At 40.2% G+C, this 19,056-nt stretch overlaps 2 pseudogenes; one reads left to right on the plus strand and one right to left on the minus strand.

Moving 5' to 3' along the window:
* The first annotated feature begins 2,460 nt into the window (after positions 1-2,460).
* On the plus strand, positions 2,461-10,216 carry LOC137235368 (uncharacterized; annotated as a pseudogene).
* Positions 10,217-11,193: 977 nt separating this feature from the next.
* Positions 11,194-19,056, minus strand: part of LOC137234593 (zinc finger protein 254-like) — a 346,122-nt pseudogene continuing 338,259 nt past the window's right edge.

Consider the following 19,056-nt stretch of genomic DNA (forward strand, 5'->3'; position numbering starts at 1 on the left):
CTGTCATATGCTCTTTCAAAATCAACTGATAAAAGGGATACGTGATGTCTCCTGGATTTGGCTTGTGAAATCTAGTTATCAATGTACATAAGTGCATCTAAAGTACTTTTCCCTGCCCTAAATGCCATTTTGTGTGGGCTTATAAGTTTTCGTTTCGGTTGAAACCAAAGCAGCCGTCTTCAGATTGCGCAAGCTAGAGAGATCCCCATTCCACCAGTATGTAGTATTTCTATTATAGGATTTAGTAATATGGGGCATGGATTCATTTGCTTCTACAGTAACTAGTGTGTGAAATACAGCTGCATTTTTATTTACATTCGAAGATATTACAAATTTTTCACCAACACTTACAAGCTTACTTTGGAACTTGAGCCAGTCAGCTTTATCAGTATTAAAAAGGATTGAGTATACTAACCACTCCATTTGAGTTACACTTTTCCCTCATTTTTGAAAATTCGATGTAGATAGGGAACTGATCACTCCCATATGGTTGTGGGCCAGTTTCCCAAGAGAAAAATGGGCGGAGATTTGTGGGTACAATTGAGAGATCTATATGGGTATACGTAGACCTTGTCGAAAAAAGGGTAGGAGATCCATCATTTAATGTACACATATTCCAGTTTAGCAGAAATTTTTCCACAACAGTTCCTCTTCCGTCTGTTCGAGTAGATCCCCATTGTTTTTTGTGGGCATTAAAATCAGCCAGAATAATAGTGTTACACTGATTATTCCCACATATAGTTTGTAACACGTTAGAGGGTATATTTTCCCCAGGGGTTATATAAATAGAGCACACTGCAATTTTGATTTCCGCAGTTATTATCGCTGTGACCGCGCATATATTAGGGTGTAGTGGTAGAAAAGAGTGTTCTAAGGTTTTCTTGATAAATAAGGCAGTACTATCCTTTCCATATGTTTGTGTTGGTGTATTACATAGAGAATTTGTATAATTGTTAAGATTAATAAAAATGGTAGAAAGATGTGTTTCTTGAAGAGCTATTGTTCAGGCAGAATGCCTGACTTTTCCGCATCTGAGTACGATCCCCCTGATGCAACTCTGCAATTCGATACTCGAAACTCAATTTAACTTATAGCCACCCACACCAACACCGCATGCACGTGTGTTTTGTCAGCACTTATGCACATGAATGTTTATGTGTGGGTGACTTTCCCCTCCGAAATCGGAGGATTTTGCGGGCCAACGGTTGTCGCCTTCGATGCAACCGGCCTCTTGGATTTTAGCCGCCAACCAGCTCACATCTGCTGCCAGCGATCTCTGCCGTTCTTCCACAATTTCTTCAGGTAATATTGTATCAAAATAATTCATATTTACTCAATAAAGTTCACCCATTACAAAGAGAAATTCTCGTATTTCTCTTATTTTATTCCCGCATACACCCGTTCATTGAGATCGACCCGGTGGGCCCACCTCTCGCAAGGATCAGACGCACCCCGGCTGAACATTTGGTCTTATGGAATTTGAAATACAGGACCTAAATTACAGTCCACAACATAAGATCATAGCTGACCGCACCAAAATTGCAGAAATTGCCATAAAAAGCTATCCGGAGAATTTTGCCACAACCAACAGTTATACCACAAAAAGTTTAAACGTTTATTATTTCACAACAGCGTCAAAACACTGAGCAAGCGACAGCCAGCGGAAGCCACTGCAGCACACAAGCTACTTGCCACGCCAAACCAGCGCATCACCAAACAAAAGTAAGTGCAATATTTCTTGCCATAATTTTTTTGGTTATAATAAAAATAAACAAAATCGTGTAAAAGATCTTTATTCTAAGTGCCACATGCGTAGTGATTGTGTTTTAACCGCGAAAAGTGTAAAAAGTTTTAGTTTCAAAAAGAAAAAAATAAGTGAAAACGCGAAACATCTTTTTTTAGTCCTTGTGACTTTTTGGTCTGTCCCCCCACCAGCGGTAAGGCTCTCCGGACACAGCAAAAGGAAGAGGTGAACATAACCTCACCTTCATTTAAAAAACTTTCACGCAATTTCGATTGCGGCAATTTTGAATTTTTGAATCTGTGTCACTTTAATTTGCACTAATCCAATAAATTTTTGTCACACAGTCGCTTTTTGCACAAGATTTTTATAAAATTTTTACACCTTTCGTTGAGTTTATATCAACGCGCGCACTTATTTTTATAATAAAATTGAACGTTCAAGTGGCGAGTGGCCCCCCTTTACTTCACACAGTACACATTGGTGTTGCTCCCCCCTGCTCTCTGTTTTACGGCACAAAAATAATCTTCAAAGTCAGAAAATTAAACAATTTCAAAGCAATAAATAAAACTTTGCGTAATTTAATAGTTGTTGATTGGGTTAGTCGCTGAGATTTTTTCAGATTTATAACCCCGTTTTAATTCACAACTTTTCATCCAGAAATATGGAACCTTACATCAGATTGGCCGATCGAATAATTGAGTTCGAGGCCAACTTCAATGACACAAGTGCAACAGCAAAAAGAGTTGCAAGCTAAGTGGGAAAAAGCAGAGACCGCCCTCGAGGAGTTACTTGACTCTGACACGCTAGACGCAGAGAAAATTGCAGCGGTCAAGGTCAAGCATAAAGCGGCGTATGCCCTATTCCTGCGATGCATGTCGAACATGGCTGAACTTCAAGCCAAACTGAAGCAGGAAAGAGACAGCGAGGTTCGACCTGAAGGAGATCGTGCGCGTGAACACAGTATCCGCCTGCCAGCTTGCGATACTGAGGTATTCAAGGGCGACTACCTATCTTGGCCAACGTTTTGTGACCTGTTCACGGCCATCTACAAAAACAATAAACGCCTAAGCCCAGTAGAAAAGTTGTTCCACCTTAACCAAAAAACTCAAGGTGAGGCAAAGGACATCGTAAAGAATTGTCCCTTGACAACTGAAGGCTTCGAAACAGCCTAGAAAAACCTATGTGAGATATACGGGAATAAACGGATTCTCGTAAACTCACAACTACAAATTTTATTTAATCTGAAAAAGATAGATAGTGAGTGCGGTAGCTCAATTAAAACTTTACAGCGCGACATAAATAATTGTTTGGCATCCTTAAAAACCCATAAGATAGATGTTTAACCCCGGTAGAAAGGATTAAATTCGTTAAATCCACAAATGGCTGCCTGAATTGTTTATCCCCAGGACACACAGTGACGAGGTGCACCAGTTCGTAAAACTGCTCCAAATGCCACTCTCGTCGCCACACGCTCCTGCATGCGGACACACTTAAGCAAAAGGCGGTGCGCAATAGTTTCAAAGATGCGGATAGTACCCCATCAACTTCGGCACAGGCACGGAAAAGACAGGAGTCGGGACAACCACCTTCCTCTACGAACCACAATGTCAAATCCTCCCATGCCAATTCCAGCACAGGTGTGCTATTAGGAACTGCTCGCGTACACATCCACCATAATGGTACCGACTTCTCTGCGCGGGCATTAATTGATTCTGAGTCTGAATGTTCCTTTATAACTGAAAGACTGAAACGCAGAATCAATTTGCCAGCGAGAAAAATGCACGCCCAAAGTTCAGGCATCACAAATGCGGTGTCAGCTCAGATGAAGGAATCATCCAACATCGAATTACGTTCACCAGTGGATCCCTGCTTCAGCCTGACTACAACCGTTCTAGTTCTAGCCAAATTCACTGGGAATCTACCATCCTGCCATATCAATGCCATGACGATGCAGGCATTCCCAAACTTGGTTTTGGCAGACAAAAGGTTCTACGTCAACGAAGACGTAGACCTCATACTTGGCGGAGACATATATCCCCAAATCATATTAAGTGGCCTTAAGAAAAACGTACTTAAAACCCTTCTGGCCCAAAAGACAGTTGGATATTAACCGGTCGTATCGAAGCACCGAATCCAACGAAGATCATCATGTCCTTCTACAACGAGGTTGCGTTGGACAATCAACTGAAAGCTTTCTGGGAGGTAGAAAATGTGCCCAAAATTAAAATATTAAACGAAGAGGAGAGGTATTGCGAAAAATTACTTAAAGAAACAAAGAAACGTGATGAATATGGAAGATACACCGTGTCACTACCATTCAGGCAGGATTACCCTATTAATATTAATTTAGGGCCATCCCTGAACCGAGCATGCTCTCAATTCTTCCGGAATGAGTGGCGGCTAATAAAAAACCCAGACTAAGGTAAAGAGTATGTTCGAGTGTTGTCAGAATATGAAACGCTCGGACATATGAGAAAAATTGAAAAGAGTATCCCATCCGATGATTCGGATAATTATTTCCTGCCCCACCACGCCGTTATTAAAGCAGAAAGTACCAATACAAAGGTACGCGTAGTATTTAATGCCTCGAGCCCTACGGCCAACGGTATTAGCTTAAACGATATTCTCCTCCCAGACCCAGTTCTACAAGCCGATCTACCCATCCTTATCTTACGATGGAGGCTATACCGTTTCGTCTTCAACAGCGACATCGAGAAGATGTATCGACAAGTTTGGGTGAACGAAAAGCACACCAAATTTCAACTCATTGTGTAGCGCACTTCCCTGAATGACCCTATTAGTCTTTACGAATTAAAGACGGTTACCTTCGGAGTGAACTGCGCTCCATATCTCGCGATAAGAACGCTCCTACAACTGGCAGACGACGTATCAAATTCACACCCTACAGCGGCTAGCATACTGCGAGAATACATGTATGTAGATGGCGTGTTAGCGGTTGGATATACGATCACATTGACCATTAAAGCCAGAGATGAAATTGGTCAATTCCTACACTCAGCGGGCTTTGCACTTCGCAAATGGACATCCAATTCAGAGGACATTCTAAGGAACATCCCAAAGCAGACCTGCTCAGAGAAAACTTCCTGGAATTCGAAGATACCAGATCAGTGAAAGCATTAGGCATTCGATGGAATGCCCACTCAGATTTATTTTATTTTAAAGCAGGGACGCTGGACAACCCGGAAAACATTACGAAGAGAGCGATACTATCAGCAATCGCCAAACTTTTCGATCCCTTAGGAAGGCTGGCACCAATGATCATTGTGATATAACATTTGTCTTTTTGTATCAGCATCGTAGAGGAAAATGGACCAATTGGGATCGGTTTGTATACATTCTAATTCGAAGAGTTCGCGGAGGCACAATTTCAATATAGAATTTGATAACGATGGTCGGAGCGTAAACCGAACCATTTATCCACAGGCACACCTGGGATCGGTTTGCATACATTCCAATTCGAAAAGTTCGCGGAAGCACAATTTCTATACAGAATTTGATAACGATGGTCATAGCGTAAACCGAAACATTTATCCACAGGCACACCTGGCACCAATACTGTCGTAAGCAGACTACTTGTGGTCAATGCCTTGATCAATAAAGGCACATAGTACTCTGGATAGAGTGGAATCATTTGCTGAAAAGTGTCCGTGGAAAAACATCACATACTTTAGCATTCCTACTAAATTATCAGTATCACTTTCAATCCCTTGTGCCACACCAGGATACTGAATTTTTTATAGCCACTTCCATGCTAATTTTCAATGTAGCGCGATGTACTGTTACGTGGCTGAGTGTTTGAATGGCGAGGAGCGGCGGCAAGCAGGTATGCTTGCGGGCCCAGGCTAGCTCGTCGTCTTGGGCGGGGCATTTCACCACCGTCCTCACCCACAGCCACAAGGACAAAAAGAGGGTTCATACCTGCATGTGTATAGAAAGGAGAGAAAAAGCTGAAAAATATAGAAATAAACGTGAGGGGCAAAGTTATAGAGGAAAAGCATAAGGGGCAGAAAAAGATGAAGGCCTGTCCCGTCAGGTGGAGTAAACCCTCCCTCTGCAGTGCAACTTGCACCGCACCGTGGGCACTGTGCTGACTCCTGTTTACTTACAGTGCCCCCAAACCTGACATTAGTTGTCGGTCACTCAGTCATTTCCCTAATACCCACCTTCACCTAACCTTGCCACGCACAAGCGCAGCACCAACACCAAAAATTATGAATTTAGCCCTGCATTGTCGTAAATCCCATGTTTTCAGCCATTCATTTCAAAATTTATTTGACAATTCGTTATCTCTTACGTCTACGCCTTATCTAGTATATCGGATGTAAACCAAATCTATTAGCAGAAATGAAAAAAAAAACGCTTAAAATTAAATTTCAAAAGAAAAAAATAGAATAATAACAATATACGATTTAAATTCAGTTTAATTTCAAAAGAGATAAACTAAAATAAGAATACACGATTTAAATTCTATTCAATTTAACAAACTTGTTTGAAGAGGAAAAAAAAGATATAAATAAAAAAAGAAAGCAAGGGGTGATGTACCTTACAGCCATAAAAGTAAGTATCTCTGAGCCACCCTAATGTATCCTACTAAAACCTATCTTAAAATCAAAAATCGTCGAATTCAAATAAATCTCTTTAAAGTAGTGTAATCCAAAACGAGGGCGAAAAAAAAAATGCCAAACCCTAATCTCTGACCTACAATGCACAAGCAGTATCCAAAAGCAATTTTATGTAAAGTAAAAGTAGGTCATCAAAAGAAAACCCATAAAAAAAATTTATGCACGTATATAAAAAGAATGTGTGTAACCAGGAATTCGAGTGTGTGCGCTTTACTTTGCAAATTCCTTCTCTATTTTTTTTTGTTTTGCAAGGCTAGGAATTTCAACCAACATATGTACATACGTATTCAGTCATTCAAGATGCACTCACCAATCTCACGTTCTCCAACGGCGCCGCTGCAGTTGAGTGGTTTTGCTGAAAACGCTGAAAAGAAATACTCCTAGCATGCATACAAGTCTACAGGCCACGCCCACGTTAGCCACCCGCAATCACTCAGCCAAGATCACTCGCTAGTGATCATTAGTAATGAGTGCTTTGGTAGTATTAAGTCTACCAACGTGATGGTGAAACGTGTTTAAAAAAAAGTATATTCGCACCAGCAAAAAAAAGGATGCCTATGATGCTGAAGGCATCATTACAATTTCGGGGTGTGAGACTAATAACGGGGTATATTGGCCGGAATAAAAATAAAAAAATTATTTTTTTTTTTTCAAAAATCAAAAAAACTATAAAAAAATTTGAAAACTCAAAGTTCAACAATTCTGAGTTACGACTACCATGCATAGCCAAAAGAAAGAAACACGTGAGAAAAATATGTATCTGGTCAGGAAAGATCAAAAAAAAAAGGGAAACGAAAAAAATGGAATGTCAGACCAAAAAACTAAAAAAAAAGAATGAAAGGAATAAACGAATGAAAAACTTTAAATGGGAGCGAGAGTGCCACCATTAGGAAATATGGTGTTAAAGTGAATCCCAAATAGATGTCTGACCCCTGAAACTAAATAACCCCTGTTGCCCGTTTCCTACTAAAAGTATGCTCCTTGCGACAATATAAAAGACATATAAATAAACGTAGTAATAAAAAATACAATATACAAAAATAATATGGTGACAATATACAACGCCGGGACCGTTCCTTCCTCCACCTGTGCTTGTTGTAGTTTGTAAGGCCAAAATATGTAAATGTTGCTGCCAACTTCATTGTGATGGTTGCTGCCGTTTTTCTTTATTTGTTGTGTTAGCTCCCAAGGATTTTAGTTACCTGTAGTTCCGTTGCCGTTGTTGTTGTATTGCGCGCCAATACATATCGACTTAGTGTGGTGCTTGTGGGTATTGTTGTTGCGACCCAATGCCGCTGATGGAAAATGCTCCTCCTCGATATTGCCAAGTTTTTGTGTTTTCACTGTGGTTGTAGTGGTGTGCGCCGCCAAATCAAATTATAGTGTAGTGCTTTTGGATGTGTAATAATAGTTGTTGGGCGGTACGTCGCCGTGTAAAGTATTTGACGTTGGGCGGTGCGCCGCCAATCTCACAAAAATAGTGTTGTTGTCGCCGAGCGGTATGGCGCCAATATAATGTAGTTGCTGTTGGGCGGTGTTTCGCCACCAAACTGAAAATGAAGTGTAGTGCGTGGTAGTTGTTGCCGGGCAGTATATCGCTAAAATTGCCGTGCCTAGTGGTGCTTTCCACCAGTGAGTGCCCTGTTAAGATACGGAAAGGTTATTCCTGTAAAATCGCTAGCGTTAAAAATTGGTGGGGATAATGATATTTGCTGTCTGCATGTTTTTATGCTCACCGACATACATATGTCTGTATGCAGGCGTGCATACGTGCATGCAAGCTTGCTTTTGGCTTGCTTGGAAAATTGGCTATATAGAAGCCAACTTCCCAGTGGGTATGCCAAGTTGAAGAAAAAACAAATCCAAAGCCAAAGGAAACCATTAGACTTACCTGGTTTTTAGTTGTTGCGACACACGTTGTAGTTTATTTCATTTCTGCTGCAATGGTCATGATCGGGTGCTAGGTGGCAAACCAGATTTGTTTGGTTTTGACGTTCGCGATACACTTTTCGCCGCGCACTACTCAAAAAAAACTTTATCTGCCCAAACGATTTAGAAAACAGGCTTTAACTTCGGTTTGAGGCGCGCACTAAAAACTTGGTGTAATTAAAATATTTTTAAGTATTTCACACTTTGCACATACACGCACTTGCACTGATAAAATGATCCTTTGGCCCGTTGGCTCATTTTTCCTCTTCTTATAGCCACCGCCGTGGTAAGGAACGTTACCCAGAAACGGAAAATTTTTACCATTACATGCCAAACTTTCTTTTCGGATTTCCCGTATTTTCCATCTATACAATCATGCACTCATACATTCACATGCTTACCGCTCCATAAAACGAACACCTACACAGATACATTAGGTTCGCGCCTTGACCGCTCGCACTGATGCATTCACACGCTCATAACCTTGCACACATACACATCCACATACATAATACAGAACAAAACAAACACATAGGTGCATGGCATTCGTCAATGTTGCTAGGTTGTTAGTAACATAGTGACTGCTGCTAACAACCTGATGCCAACGCGCAACATCTTATTTCCGCTGCATCATTGTGTCTACTGTAGGTACAATGTTGACTGTTGTCAATACGTGATGTCATTAGATTAGTGGCAACATTGCGGCTAAGGCACGGAATTGGACACAAAACACATAACCACATAGACACATATACACGCTGCCACTCATTCAAGCCAGAATGGAGACAGGCTGTCGATACAGTACCTGACCAATCGATACTGCCGCAATTGGTCTTCCATGGAAACTTCTCAAAAGATTACACCAATCGGCACCCACTTGTGTAATTATAACACGCTCGAAAGCCGCCTGCAGTTGTCGGGGAGATTGCTGCGCGCATATTTTTTATATAGGAAACAAATTTAATTAATAGGGTCAAATAATGTTTTAATGATGTGCTGCTTTCGCTGGCAGTTAGCGTACGGCCAGTTCTAGCCTTTATATTTGTTTGATTCTTGCTACTACATAAACTCTACGTGAAAATTCGATCAAATTTCGCTGTGACTATCAATTGCTGGTTTTGTAATCAAAACACTCGGAGTACCGTATTTGGAATCCAATAGCTGGATGTACCCACATTGTGCACAATACAAGGTTTTACTAAAGCTGGCGATTATAATCGTGATATGTTTCAACAATTCAATTGCAGTAATAAGTCTGTTGGTATAGCGAGATTGGGTCAGTCCTGAATGGCGCGTGACATATCAGTGTCTGCGATGAGCGCAACTAAAAGTAACGGTCTCCGACATGAATGCAATGAGACACAGCGTTCAAAAGTGGAAAGGTTGGCTCAATTCGAACCTAAAAGTGAATCGCGATTGGATGTAGAGCATCAGTGCTATAAATCTAAATTAGACTAGCAATACTGCTTGTGTGGCACTTGTGAGCACCATTTACGTAAAGTACTACATGTAAAGAAGAAAATGGTGCTTGGCTCCAAAAATTTCTTGATTTCATTATCAAATGTGCTGAGACGTTAAAACAAGCACATTTCAATCATATTCGTCAAGTGCAACGTCAACCTTGAAAACATCGTATCTGCTTGCACATCACCATACTCACTATAATTAATTTAATTTGCTTATGATATATGCTGCCAAAAATGAAACGAGAGCATATACATAAATACTGTTCTGGGCTCGTGTTTTGACTAGGTACATATCAGAAGTTAGCACCTATCCATTATTGGAAAAACTAAAATTATTCATACGCACAATTTTCATGATGCTTTTGTATTCATTGGGATTAAAATTTCCACAAATTACACGCAGCAACTGTGCTATACGTACTCGTTTATCATAAGTTTTCATAAAATCTATTCTGATGACCATCTAAGCGATGATGATACATCGCATGTTGAGTCAGCATTTCAATTGCAGTGATGCTAGCACCGTACGGTACACCTCGATACGTGGAGAAGAAGATACATCTCTTCAAATATCGAGGCTTTATAAGTCTCCAGTGACTTATTCAACCTACTCTTTAAACAATATGCCACCACACAATTTAGCTTTAAATCACGCTACTTTGATCCACAAATTCGCATTCAAAGCAAACGGAATATGCTCCCTCTGTTGGAGGAGTTTTTAATACTGACAATACCTTTTGCACGTCCACCATATTTCGCATCAAATTTAGAGTGGAATAGCAGTCATTATCAACTTCCACGTTCCACAATGTTTGGTCACAGTGACACAATGGAAATGTTAGTGCCAATGCCACGCTACTGCGCATCTCATTCAATGGCGAGCTTTATAATCGGCATTTACCTAATCAAAACAACACAACTACGTTTGCAACTTTCCTGCAATATGTGTTGCAATGAAAAGTGAACGAATTCAGTATAAAATGATTTAGGAAGGCAAGAACGCGTTCTTAATCAAAGGTGGTATATGTGATTTGTCCACACCCTGCGATAGCGTGTTATCTATGTTCTACAATTCAGTATTTAATCTAAAATGTTTTAGTGTCGTAAAATGAGCCCTATTGGGACATCGAGTACATCAAATTAAGGCTGGTTGTTTGCTTTCTTTTTCGCCTGCATTAAGATAAATACTTGTTAGGCGTAATTCATTTTTTCCTTCAGTACTTTAACACAAAAATTTAACTAAACCGGAACTTATTCCTGAAAAGAAAAAGAAAAAAATTATTTACTATGTGCTGTAATAGACATCGCAAAAGTATGACAACTGTCGGTGCGGCCGACGCCGCAGTTGAAGCACCCCATTGCGGTGCCGGTACATACAATAAAATAAAACAAAATCATACAAAACCATCTCCTCCGGGGTCTCCACGCCAGCAACCTAAAAATAAAGGGAAATTAATTAAAAGTGTGAAATAAATAATAATTTAATATATCCTAAATTACCAAGTCTTAAAATTTACTTACCATTTTCCTCCTCAATTAGCCATGCGTCATACTGCAAGCGCCGTAGTAAAAGAATTGAAAGAACGAAAAAAATCATTAGATTTATTTACCGTCACCGTTCAATTCATTGGAATTTTACATTCTATACACGGGTGTGTATGAATGTTCATTTATTTTGTCTTGTGCCGTTGGCATATTTGTAACCAACGTAGGTACATATGTATGTATGTATGGCTACTTGGCTTGGCATATCATATTGTTGTGTGTACCGAAAACCCGCAAAACACAAAATCGGGATCGGCATTTTTTTAACCCATATGGGCGCCGGGCAGTCCCAAAACATACTTACGCACAAAAAGAAAGGCAAAAACCTCATTTAGAAATAATTATGCTCTCATTTACAAAAAAAAAAAATTCATTTTTGATTTTTAGATTTTTCTGCCTTCGGTAATGCTTGTGTTTTTGGCTGAGGGCAGGACTTCTTGATTTCAACAACAAACATCATTAACCCCCCGTAATCAAGCGTCCGAGTCTCAAAAGGAAAGAGTCACAAAATGAAAGAATCCCGACCTGGCAAAATCCCGAAATTGGAAAAAGTCAACTGTTTCTACTGGCTTAGTGTGCTACTGCCTCAGTGACCTAGTTTTTTTTCAAGATCAAGCAAATACATATATGTATATATATATTCGCACGCCACAAACTCACCATACCAGCTGTCAGCTGACCAATAAATACACGACAGGGTTGCATGTAACCTTTAGCATAATGGTACGTGCAGATAGAACGCGTCGCGGAGAACGCATCGCCAGTCTGCAAATTTATGTCAGATGAACATAAATAACGCGTCTCTGCTTGGTAAAAATTCTATTTAATACCCTGGGTTAAACCCTGCACCCCATTTAAGCACATATAGTTGGCGGAGCTTTGCATGCGCCCTTAATTATCTATCCTAACAAACGTTTTGTAATAAACCGACTCCGCTTCACCCAACCAACCTCACGACCGCTCGCCCCAGTACATCCATAAAATACCACAGTCGCCCTGAGAGCGATACGACACGTTAGAAACTGGAACGGAGACCTCGGCCTCTTCTTCCAGCCCAGAAAAACCTCAAAAACCTGCGAGTCTGGAACGGAGACCTCTGCCTCTTCGTCCAACCAAAGAACTGCAAGTCTGGAACTGAGACCTCGGCCTCTTCGTCCAGCATTATTGGCTTTCGACCATACCTATATTATTTTATGAATTTCTATATTTAAGAGTTACGTATAAATCAATGGCAAAAAATATTCACTTATATCTGTTCATAACCGCTAAATTTTCATCCTAGCTTAGGTGGCATGCTGAGCAAGACGGGAAGGATTACCGGCCATCCGCGACGCTAGCGAACTCCTCATCTAGATTAAGTTTAGTTTGTAAGGCATTTTTTTCTCGTTCTTTTTCAGCGGTCGGAGATCATTGAAGGAAAATGATGTTGCGTATCGCAAGGGGGGGGGGCGGCATGTTTAGGCTGAATGCCTAACTTTTCCGCATCTGAGTGCGATCCCCCTGATGCAACTCTGCAATTCGATACTCGAAACTCAATTTAACTTATAGCCACCCACACCATCACCGCCCTATGCATGCGCATGCACGTGTATGTGTGTTTTGTCAACACTTATGCACATGTATGTCGGCGTTTATGTGTGGGCGACTTTCCCCTCCGAAAACGGAGAATTTTGCGGGCCAACGGTTGTCGCCTTCGGTGCAACCGGCCTCTTGGATTTGAGCCGCCAACCAGCTCACATCTGCCGCCACCGATCTCTGCCGTTCTTCCACAATTTCTTCAGGTAATATTGTATACAAATTATTCATATTTACTCAATAAAGTTCACCCATTATAACGAGAAATTCTCGTCTTTCTCTTATTTTATTCCCGCATACACCCGTTCATTGAGGTCGACCCGGTGCGCCCACCTGTCGCAAGGATCACACGCACCCCGTCGAACATATCAGGAGATTATTTGTTAACAATTAGTTGTAGCTCATGTAGATTATTATAGTAACCTTTAAGATTCCATTGTAGAATCTTTGAGACCATAAAAAAACAAACAAACAGAGAGAAAAAAGTCTCAATAAGTATATATTTCTAATACACACCTGAGACTGTCAAATTGACGGGCTCAGAACGGGAACGATAAAACTCAATGCTTCTAGCCCAGTGATTCTCATCGTTTCCGCCCTGAGCCCGCCACTAGAGTTTTCTACTCCGTATACATATCTAAATTGAGAGAGCTGTTGCCAAAGTTGAGTGCTTGTGGTGGGTTATATTGTAAATATTGTTGTATGACTGAGGAGTCGGATTGGTGTAAAAGAGAATAATCTTTGTCATTAGTCGTGTTTTCTTTGTTAGAAATTAATTGTTGTTGAAGTTTTGTTTACCTTGTTTATATATTTTTTTTTTTTTGATTTTCGTGAGTGGAAGAAGAAAGATTTTTTTCGTAAATTGAGTTTGGTGCAATTGGACATTTGCCGTTTTGTATGATTTTTTATCGAGAAGAGAGCCGTTTTTGTCTCAACTCAGTAGCTTTTTCGAGTGTATCTGTTGGGATGTCGTAAACTTTGGCTTGGGATTTGACTTTCTCAATAGCTGTTTTGTATGTACATTTTGTTATTGTGTTTATTTTAATTGTTTATGCTCTTGTTTGAATGGCTGGGCATGACTGCAATTTATGCATTTTACCTCTTTGCACATCGTACGGTCGTGGATGTTTGCACTACATATCTCGCATTTCTCTTCACTTCTACAATATTTTTTGGTGTTACCTAATTTGAAGCAGTTTTTGCATTGGGTAGGTGCTTGTATGTATGGTTCGACTTTACAGATGAGAAAACCAATTTTTATTTCTTAGGGAATATCGTATTTGTTGAAGGAGACGATATGTAGTGAGGTGTTCACAAGCTCCCCATTTACATATTTTTTTATCTTTTGACAATCTGTAACAGCCTGGTCTCTAAGACCTTCAACGATATCTGCATCAGATAGGTGTCGTAGGGAGGGTGCAAATATTACGCCCTTGATTGTGTTTAAGGTTGGGTGCAACTCTAATATTATGGGCAGATATTTAATAGGTTCTTTGCTCTAAGAAATTTATTTGTCTGTATATCATTTTTAGTTAGCACTAACAAGTTTCCGTCCCGTGTGAACGAATATTGTTGCGGCGGTTCGGCACAAATATTTTCGAGTGCTTTTGAAACGAGAAATATATTGTAGTTGGTAATAGGTTTATCTGACACTGTACTCTTGAATTGGTGTTTTTTCTGGCCTAGTAGTGGGAACGAAGTAGTGCTATTAATGTTCACTTCACTTTTCTTTCTCTTCTGATCAGGAGATTTACAGGCACTATCTCCTAGATCAAGTAAAGAATAATAGTTTCCTCCAGAGGAGGACGCCATTTTACATACTTATTTCTCCTGATTTGAATTCTCCTTGTGGGGAATGCATTGCACCATTATTAAATAATAGTATTCATCACAAAGCACTAACCATAGAATTTCAATCCTACCAATTCGATAGGAATGTCGTTGATGATACCAAGTCATATAACTATAATAAAGCAGACTCCCTAAATGATCCACAGTTATTATACAGCAAGATAACCCAGATATTTACTCTTATGATTTCAAATTTTGGTCCTCAACATAAATTAAGGTCGAACAATAAGCCTCCTTGGTTCAATCACAGATTGTGTCACCTCAAAAATTTAAAAAATAAAGCCTACAAAAAGTATAAAACAACGGCTACAAAGGCTGATCATCCAGTCTTCATCCGTCTCAGAAAGGACTTTGATTGTTTGAATAATTTTCTCTACAAGCAACATATGTTTAGAATTGAATCCAAGTTTAGAAAATCCTAAAAGTTTTTGGCAATACATCAACACGAAACGGAAAAGTTGTGGGTTTCAACCTACCCTGTCTTACGATGGTACTCTATCCGACAACATAGTTGATTCTTGTAATCTCTTCGCAAATTTTTTTCAAAAAGTGTATGAAGTTCATGCACCTAGTGACTATAAAACGCCCAATGCCTCGACATTGGATCAAGTTGATGGCTTTAGCGTCTCACCACAAGATGTTGCGAACGCAATATCTATTTTAAAAAATAGCTCAAAAGCTGATCACGAGGGGTTTCCTCCAATATTTTTCAGGCTACTTAACTCAATCATATCTACTCCCATCGCCAAATTATTCAATAAGTGCTTAAGTAAAGGTACCTTTTTAGACTCTTGGAAGCTTTGCACAATATTGCCAGTCTACAAATCGGGTAACCGAAATGACGTATCTAAGTATAAACCCATTGTGAAACAAAGTAATTTTGCAAAAATTTTCGATCACGTAGTCAAAGCTAAACTACGATCACGTTCAATCATATACCTCTATACATCAACACGGATTTGTACCCTCGAGATCAACTTGCTCAAATCTGGTCTTAATTACAAACAAAATAGTTAACGCCTTTGAGAGCCAAGCACAGTTAGACGTAGTTTACACTGACTTTTCGAAGGCATTCCACAAGGTAGACCATTCTTGGAAAAACTCAAAGCATTCGGTATTAACGGAAACCTTCTAGATTTTTTCTCAAGTTTTCTTATGGGACGAAAACCTTTCGTCCAAATGGAATCCGCTAGATTTCAAACTTACATACATGCTTGGTCAGGTATCCCCCAAGGTACACATCTTGGGCCTCTCCTCTTTTTATTATTTATTAATGACCTTCCTGATCAATTTTCAACTGCGGATTGTCTTATGTTTGCGGTTGATGTTAAATTATTCCTAAAAATTCAAAACACAATTGACTGTTCTAGTCTTCAGTCTGATCTAAATAATCTTTCGAATTGGTGTATATTAAATCATCTCCATCTAAATATTAGTAAATGTTGCGTCATCACGTATTGTCGAAGTCTTTTTCTATGATTGGTTTTATACGCAGAAACACTGTGGATTTTGTTGACCCACTTACTCTCAAAGCGCTGTATATATCTTTAGTGCGTAGCCATTTGGACTATTGCTGTATAATTTGGAACCCTTACTATCAAAATCTTACTTTTATAATTGAAAAGGTGCAAAGGGTGTTCACTACAATGGCTTTGTGTCCTCTGTCATGGCATGATGGGCTACCAAACTATATTGGCAAACGCAAGTTGCTTGGTCTACAAAGTTTGGAAGAGAGAAGGACTTATTTTTCTTTTAATTTTAATTCTAGAATCAACTGTGAATTCATTTCTAATTTAATACATGTTCACTAATTAAGTCTTAATTTAAGGACAATTCGTTCATTCGATGTAATTTTTCATGCAACCAATTATGGTTTCAATGAGCCACTGACAAGATGCGTTCGAATATGTAATACATATGCTAAAAATTTGAATTTCAGGTTAGAGATAAGTAGCTTTAAGACTAGTCTCTTTATACTTTTTAATTAATGAGTCTGTTAGAACTAGTCGGTAGACAATAATAAATAAATAAACAAATAAATAAATAAAGATAACTTTTCACCACTTATTTAAAGCACCGGTAATTAAAAATAAGTCAAGCACCCACGTGCGAGTTAAGTGTTAAAGGAGAATATAAAGAATATTAGCAATAGCTAAACTATTAATGAGAAAGCGATCGACTATGACTGTTCTGTATGAGCATCGATTATCCACTGCACTAAGAGAGTAGTGAATTCTTAAAAGGTGAAGTTATGAGTTCCTGCAGTCCTTTTAATATGCAATTTTAAAATATTTACTGCGGCCTCCCACAGACCACCCATATGGGGAGCACCGGGGGGAATAAACTGCCAATTAATACCTTGAGGGGAATATTTCTGGATGACTTCTTGTGAGGCAGTTTCCAGCAAGGCGACAAATTCCTTTTCGGTTGCCCTTTTAGCTCCTATAAACGTTTTGCCATTGTCGCTCAGCATTTTCACTGGGTATCCGCGGCGTGCGACGAAGCGAGCGAACGCTTCGATAAAAACGTTAATGGTTAGGTCTGATCACAGCCCAAGGTGGACAGCGTTTGTAGGAAAGCATATAAAAATGGCCACGTAGCATTTTAGTAGGGTGTGAGACCTTAACATAGAAGCTTTTATGTGAAAAGGCCCCGCAAAATCAACACCGGTGATAGTAAAAGGCGAACCATAAGTGCATCGTTCCGGGGGCAACGCTGCCATGATTTTCGAGCGGACCTGCTGTTTATGGAGGGTGCAAGTCTTGCACTGGTGTATATATTTTTTTATGTAGGGGGTTTTAGCGGGGGGATATAGACTTCCTGCCTTAGGAATTGTTGCAAGAGACATACCTCTGCGTGAAGAAATAGCTCATGTAGGAACCTCATATAGAGAGTCGCGAATCGCGTCAGGTATGACGATAGGGTGTCGTTCATCAAACGTCAGGGTCGAATGGGCTAATCTCCCATTCCCCTAAGCAGGCCATCTTTGTCGAGATATGCACTAAGAGCCAATAGGGGTTTTGGTTTATCTATCACCTTGGAGTTTGCGTCAAGGCTATAATCTTACATTTCGCTTTATGGAGATCATCGTAAGAGAGAGTCGAGGACGCGGAACGTATGTACCCTGTTCGGTGACTCAGGTTGCGGACGAATTTTAGGACATATGCCATTACCCTAAGGGCCCGTGAAAAGGAGAAGCGGTCCAGAAAATCAGGTTCATTTTCAGTGGCGAGTAAAGCTTCGACTCGGCGTAACTCCGGTGGGTTGGTGTTTCGTACAATGCGTTTTGACCACGCTTCCGGGGGTAAAGTTGTCCACGCAGGGCCATTCCACCATAACGGAGAACTATCCAAGACAATGGATTTACATCCTCTAGTGCCCATGTCTTCTAGGTTGTCGCGAGTGCCGACATGTTTCCATGACATGAATGATAGAACTATTTCCGAGTCAGACCACAGTATTACTTTTGTAATAGAGTGGCTGAGGTTTGACTGTACGCTACTCTGTCGACTAGACGTGCCAAAAGAAGAGCCGCGCATATTTCTAGCCTTGGCATGCTGGAAATGCGAAGGGGTGCAACTTTACCCTTGGAAACCAAAAGATGAGAGGAGGTACTGGTAGCGTGAGTGGTTTAAACATATATTTTGGCGCAGTATGCTTTTTCCGACGCTTCACAGTTCTACTTGCTGGTTGGGGTTATAGTTGACCCATCGGGTTATCTTAGTGTTCGAGATACCGTACAAATTATTCGTGAATTAAGTCAATTTTATGAGACGGAGGGGTTCAAAAAGTTTAGCGACAGAGGAGAGCATCTGACGCTTTGTCCTAGCAGATGACAGGGGTATAGAGTCGACTGTATAAGAGAAGATGTCGGTGAGGGCGTTCCATTGAATACCGAGAGTTTTGGCGTCACTCGTTTTCCCGAATTCTAAGAGATTTGTTTCGAGCAAGTCCTCTTTGTCGATATCCTTCAAAATATTAGGGTGGCTGGCCGTTATTTTTCGTAGTGGGAATCCTGCTGAACCGAGCGCTTGGGTGACTTGAGTGAGAGACTGTACAGCCGAGAGAATATTATGGCTACCAGAGAGAATATCATCTATATACGTTTCTTTGGTCAAGACAGGGACAGCTTTGGGGAAAGTTACTGTACAGCCGAGAGAATATTATGGCTACCAGAGAGAATATCATCTATATACGTTTCTTTGGTCTAGACAGGGACAGCTTTGGGGAAAGTTACTTCTACATCTTTGGCCAATTGGGGGGGGGGGGGGGGGGGGGTACCTATGGCAAGGTAGGGGGCACA

This window comes from Eurosta solidaginis, chromosome X, assembly GCF_040869045.1.
Source record: "Eurosta solidaginis isolate ZX-2024a chromosome X, ASM4086904v1, whole genome shotgun sequence".
NCBI classification, from domain to species: Eukaryota; Metazoa; Arthropoda; class Insecta; order Diptera; family Tephritidae; genus Eurosta; species Eurosta solidaginis.